The following is a 6,233-nucleotide window of genomic DNA, read 5'->3' as shown; positions in this document are numbered from 1 at the left end:
TAGAGACGGGGTTTCACCATGTTGACCAGGATGGTCTCGATCTCTTGACCTCGTGATCCACCCGCCTCGGCCTCCCAAAGTGCTGGGATTACAGGCTTGAGCCACCGCGCCCGGCCAAGTGCTAGGGTTATTAAAAGCCACCGCAACTGGCCTAATTTAATTTAAATCCAGAAATAATCCCTTAAACTTTGTAGCTCACAAACACAGCCTCCCTCCTTCCCCACAAGATTCCATCAGACTCAGGGAACATCATCACACATCAACATCATCATGGTTTGTATACTGAATGCCAAGTATGTGCAAGGCATTGTGCCAAGAGATGTCATGACTTAACTCATTTAATGCTCACAACCATTCTGTGAGAAGAGAGCCATTATTATTTCCATGGTCAGAGAGAGGGTGGATTCACATCCGGGACCTCCTAAACCCAATCCCAAACTCAGTGGTGCAGTGAAAGGGTGAGGTTGGGTTGGAGATGAAATGGATTTGCACTGATTTCAATGCGTTGTCTTATTACTATCATTGTCTGTCTCATAATCTCCATGCACCTCTGCTTGAGGACAGAGGCACCACAACTTGTGTATGACTGGCATTCTGCAAGTTGCTTACATTTGAATAAAAGGTCCTGTGAAAGCTCCAAAATGAATTAGATCTAAGCTATCTCGTTTTCATGGTTCCCCAAGCCCAAGTAGAGCCTGGCATACCTTAAGCACACCATCGATGCCCCCTGAGTACATGAACACGAAGATGAGCAACAGGTGGGTCAGGTGACGGGGAGGACCTCGAGGCAATACTCCCAGAGCCCATCCTACTTGGCATGTCCAGGCTTCTCTACATGGGGAGAGAGCGCACTCCCCAGACACTCCCGCCCCCTCCTTTCTGGCTAGCTGAGAGACGCCAGTTTCCAGCCCCAGCCCATGCCAGGCTCCAGGACCGGCAGAGCGGGTCTGCGCGGACAGAGTCACTGCACTGCGCCAGCCGCGCACCCCACCGACAGGAAGGCGAACCTAGCGGGGAGGCGGGGCGCGAGGGGCCAGGCACACGCAGACACATTCATGCTCGCTTGTTCTACACACGTTCTCACACTCTCATTCACACCCCACTCACCGTGTGCACACCCCCAGTTTCTCATATTCCTCACAATCACACACTTATATATTCGCACACACTCATGCCCCCAAACACCTACACTCTTCACTCATAAGTTCACAAAGATCGAAGACCACACATTGAGTACAGTGTACACTGCTCGGGTGATGGGTGCACCAAAATCTCAGAAATCACCACTGAAGAACTTATGCATGCAACCAAACACCACCTGTTCCCCAAAAAACTATTGAAATAATTTAAAAATTAAAAAAGAAAGGCAATCTCATTCCGTATCCTCAATCTAATTCACTTTTCACCTCTTTGAAGGCACGCCACACGCCCACGCACTTAAATCTCACTCTTGACAGCACACTCATGCTCCCGCTCATGCACACTCACCCCCACCTCACCTTCGCTCTTCACACGCGCTTGCGCGCGGACACACTCAAGGCCTCCCTACCCAACTACACTCACGCATGCGCACAGGCTCACACGCGTGCTCCGCCGCCTAACTCGCGCTCGCGCATGCGCACCCGTTACGAAGAGGACGCGGTGCCGGGTGTGGGCGGGGGTGTGTTTGGTGCTTGGTGGCCTTTGCAAATTGGGCTTGTTTTGAGGCTGTGGGGTCAATGCGATCGCTTATATTTCTTGGTTTCCCAGTGAGAAATAAGTTAGCCAGGAAGAGGGAGAGGCAGATACCCAGGGAGACCGAGGCTAGAGGAAGGGAGCTGGTTGTGGTTCTAGAGCCGTGGGAGCAAGAGCGCGGGGCAGGAGCTGTGGCGCGGAGAGCGCCTGGCGCAGCCCCAGACCCTGTTTGTTTACCCTCATCCCTGGAGCGGCCTTTCGAGTCCCTCATTTCTTCTGCCTCCCTTGACCTTGCCCAGGTGTGGGGCGGGAACGAGTGAGGACAGACTTACGACCGTCCCCGGCCTCACAGCACCAGGTTCTCGGCTCTGTCCCTATGGCCCAGGAAATAGCGCAGGAGGCTGTGGCTCGGCTGAAAAGGGATTCGGCTTAGAAACTATGGTTGGTATTCTCCCTCTGCCACCTGCTATGTGGCCTTGGTCAGGTTACAGGGTTTCAGAGCCTCCGTTTCCCTATCTGAAAAAAGGAAGCATTTATTCAACAAGTATTAATTGCTGTCCTAATATATATTACCTCTGGGCCGGACGTTTGGCACACACTGCTGAATACACAAAACAGACCCAGTTTCTGCCCAAGAGCAGTTTGCAGTCAACAGGAGTATGGATTGATTATGATGAGGGCTTTTGAATTAAATAATAAAATATTGCTTTCATCCACTCCAAATGTTTTTCAGCGCTTACTGTGTTCTGGGCACAGGTGAATAAAAATAATCATGTTCCCCATCCTTATTCTAATTTCGGTCCGTGCCCTTTCTGTCATATGGGCCACGTTGAACTGGCACTCAGAACTTTTTATATATAGGAAAACCACACTAGCCAACAAATGGACAGCAAAAAAGGAAATAATAAATGCACCTGCCTCACAGGGTTGCTGTGAGAAATAAAAAAAGCATTAAAGTCTTAACCCACTGCCAGGGTTCAATAAATGCTGCGTGTTATTAGGTGGTTAGTATTGCTTAGTGCCTAAGAGGCTCTGCCATCCGTAGCTGTGTGACCTTGGTTCAGTCTTTGAACTTCAATAGTTCAAATAGGGTTCTCCACAAACACAATGCGGAGAAAATAATGACATTTTATCTGGGAGGGCTTTTGTGCGGATTAAACGAGGCTCTTGCGTCCTATGCAAAGCAGGTCGGTGTGCAGCAAAGCTGGGAGGTTTCTAAGACCAAAGGAACATTTTGAAATTTAGGGCGCAGTCCTGAGTGCTCCCAAGGGGCGGCCAGGACGCCAGAGCCTTTGACGGGGGCGGGGAGCAGCGAGGTTCCCCTAGGAGGCGGGGTTAACGTAGCTGCGGAAAAAAAGTTATGCCCAGAAACCGAGGGCTAGAAAAACACCGCACTTGGAGCCTTCAGGGTGCGAGTGCCAGGCTGTGGAGGAGCCTTAGAGGGTGACATTCGGCCTGGAAAAGGCGCGTGGGGACGGGGAAATGAGGGACAGCGGCTTCCTGATTCCTCATTGCCAAGCCCAGGTGTCAGAGTCACCTAATTCACAAGCTTCAAGGGCCCATGGAACTGCAGGTCCCAGATAATAAAAAAACGAGAGACGCCACGAGTCTTACCAGGCGCCAGGCCCCGTGTTAGGCAGTCCTTACTTAATTCTTCACAAAGACGAAGACGGCGGCATTTTCTCTCTTTCACAGATGCAGAAACTGAAATTCTTTCTTTACTTTCCTTGGGCCTCCTTTCAGTGTTTGCAATTAACCAAGAGAAACTTTCCGAGGCTCCCGTGCGAGCCCTTCGGTGGCCCGGAACTCATTCCCCACCCCTCTGTCCCAGGCCAACCAGGCCAACACCCGCCCGTCTTGCAGGTCTGCGGTTTTATCATCACCCAGAGCCCCTTAGGCTTTTCTTTCATATTCACACGACCTTTTGTAGCTCACCAGCTCTGAGTGGATTTGTTGATTCGCTTAACGCACTGGAAACTCCCCGGGGGCTGGTCTTGTGCTACTGAATTCCCTGGCGCGCAGCCTGGGGTATAGTAGGCGCTCAGTACACACTTTCCAACTATCAAATGACCAGATAAAGCTCAAAGAAGTTAAGTTGTTCTCTTCAGATTCCAAGATAGGAGGGCGAAAGGGGCAGGATTTACCGGTTATTTCTCAGCTGCATTAGAGCCGCATGCAGAATTCTGGGGTGTCGTGCGTCTCCCCCTCCACCTCCACCCCGTTGTGTTCCAGCCTCACAGCATCAAATCAAAATCTCTTAGGTCATCAGTATTTTTATAAAGCTCTCCAGGTGATTTTTGTAGATGACCAAGGTCGAAAACCAGAAGGGCTGGACTGCTAAAAATGATAAAGGATGGCTCTTACTTTAGTGACTTTTTAAAAAAGTCTTTGCTCCCATAACTCAGCAGCTATTTTGGCTCCAAGCTTTCAGAAAATTTAGGCCAGGGGAAGTGGGGAATTGGTATGCATGTGAATAATTCAGCCCTCCTCTTACACACTCCCTGCCTCCCCCGCCTGCCCTCCAATACAAAAACCATCATCTCTGAATAGGGTAGTAAAAAATAGTAAGTGCCAGGAGAACTGGAGAGGGAGGGAGGGAGGTGAAGCATTTGCTTCAATTATCCGGATAATTGTTCCCCACCTCAGGCCATTGTTGCTGAAATGAAACAATATTCTATTGGATACTGTCTTGGCCTTTTCAGGCATGCTCCCTGCAGCGCCTAGCACACGCTGGGCACAGAGTAGGCGCTCAATAAATTTTATTCTGATGACAGAGGAGAGCTCTGAGGGTGGGAGAGGGATGCCTTGTTCCGCTTGAGGATTTGGGGGTGGGCGAATATTAATTAAAGTGAAGTGGGGAGCAGAGGGGTTGTGTGGCAGGCATTCAGTGAAAACTCTCTTCCGACTGGGCTGTTCCTGAAATTCTAAGCCAAACCCCTCACTTATTTCTCAGAAGACCCCACCCCAACCCACCCTCCCTCCCTGCTTCTTCTCAGAGGGCCGAATTGAACTCTTGCAACTGTGGTGAGCACAAAGGCGAATTCAGGTTTCTCAAAAGCCCATCCGTTCTGAATAAACACCAGGGAGAAGCAAGATTATTTTTGGTGGTGCATGAACACAGGGCCCACAGCCTGCCCTCCCTCTAGAAAGGCCTTGCCTGGCCTTGCATTAAAACTAACAATATTGGGGCAGCTGAAGGAATAGCCTGGCTCCTGAGCCCCCCATCACTCAACCAGTGCAAGAATGTAGGGACTAACTCCCAACTGCCCTCTTTCATCTTGACCCACAGCTTTTCAAGAGGAACTTGAGTTCTCTATGAGCGTGTATTTGCTAATTGCAGCCGGGGCTTTAATGAGATTCTTTTAACTCCCCCAAGCTCGTTTGCAGGTTATAGCCTTATCTGGGGACCCACGTTTTCCACCCTGGCTACACATCCCCTGAACAATCGCCTCTCCAGAGCCTGAAAGGAGAGCGAGCGCCCCATTTCTGCTGAATACACATCTCAGTTCATCCAAGGCTGGCGGGCTTTTGATGGCCACAATGCAAGTTACGCCCAAAGAGTGTCTCTTTGGTCAGATCGACAACGCTTGGCTTCACGTTTGCAAGTTAAACGGGCAGAAACCGGGCTGAAACTCCCACGCCAGACGCCGGGGACATTTCCCTCCGCCCTGCTCAGAGCAAAACTGGGGTATGGGTCTGGGCGGGGGGAGGAAAGAAAGGAGGGGTAGTAGTGAGGAGAGGGTGGGGGAAAAGAGAGTCCTGATTCTCAACAGCCATCTAGAAGAAGAAAGCGGGGGAGGGGGGGCATTTTCTCTGGCATTTCTTATTTTTATTTTTTCCATTTTGCTTTGTTGGCAGCTTTACCCAAACAAAAAAAAAAATGAGAGCATTTTTTCCTCGTCTTCACCTAGGTAGCTGCTTTCCTCCAGCCCCTGAAAATGTGACTCCTTCATAAAATCAAAATTTATGATTATTCAAATGTTGGGGACTGTGAAAAGACAGGAAGAAAGAGAGAAAATTAATATTGCAGCTGTTCTTCTGATTAATGAGAGATAATTGCTCATGAAAAGTCACCCCTGTGGCATTTTGTTGTCTCCTGGATCTTTGTTCTTTTCCACTATTATTGAGGACTTTCTTGAAGACTAAGCGGTTCTTTTCAATTTTTGGGTATTCAGAAAGGGTTGCCTGGTTACAGAGAATGGGGAAATCTCGGGCTATATCGGGTAAGATGTGCCACAGACAGCAATATCACAATGCCACTCGGAGAAAAGGATGGATACAAGTTAACGATGCACTTTCAATAAAACATTCATAGACTTGTTCACGCTTTGATAATGACCTCATTAAAGGGAGCTGGGGGCAAGTAAGTCCTGTCTCCTGTTTGTGTTCCGCTAACAAAACCCAGCTTTGAGATCATTCATTGCTTTGGAAACTAATATGAAATCAATGTAAGAGGAGCAAATAAATCCGAGGCGGCCCCGCCAACTCCTGGGCTGTCCCGCCCTGCCTGCAGCCTCCATTTGGAGCTGGAGAACCATGTGGGCAAATGCTGAAACTAA

Source organism: Cebus imitator, unplaced genomic scaffold (genome assembly GCF_001604975.1).
Source record: "Cebus imitator isolate Cc_AM_T3 unplaced genomic scaffold, Cebus_imitator-1.0 Scaffold124, whole genome shotgun sequence".
NCBI lineage: Eukaryota > Metazoa > Chordata > Mammalia > Primates > Cebidae > Cebus > Cebus imitator.
The sequence above is the reverse complement of the archived record's forward strand: the minus strand, read 5'-3'. Positions refer to the sequence as shown.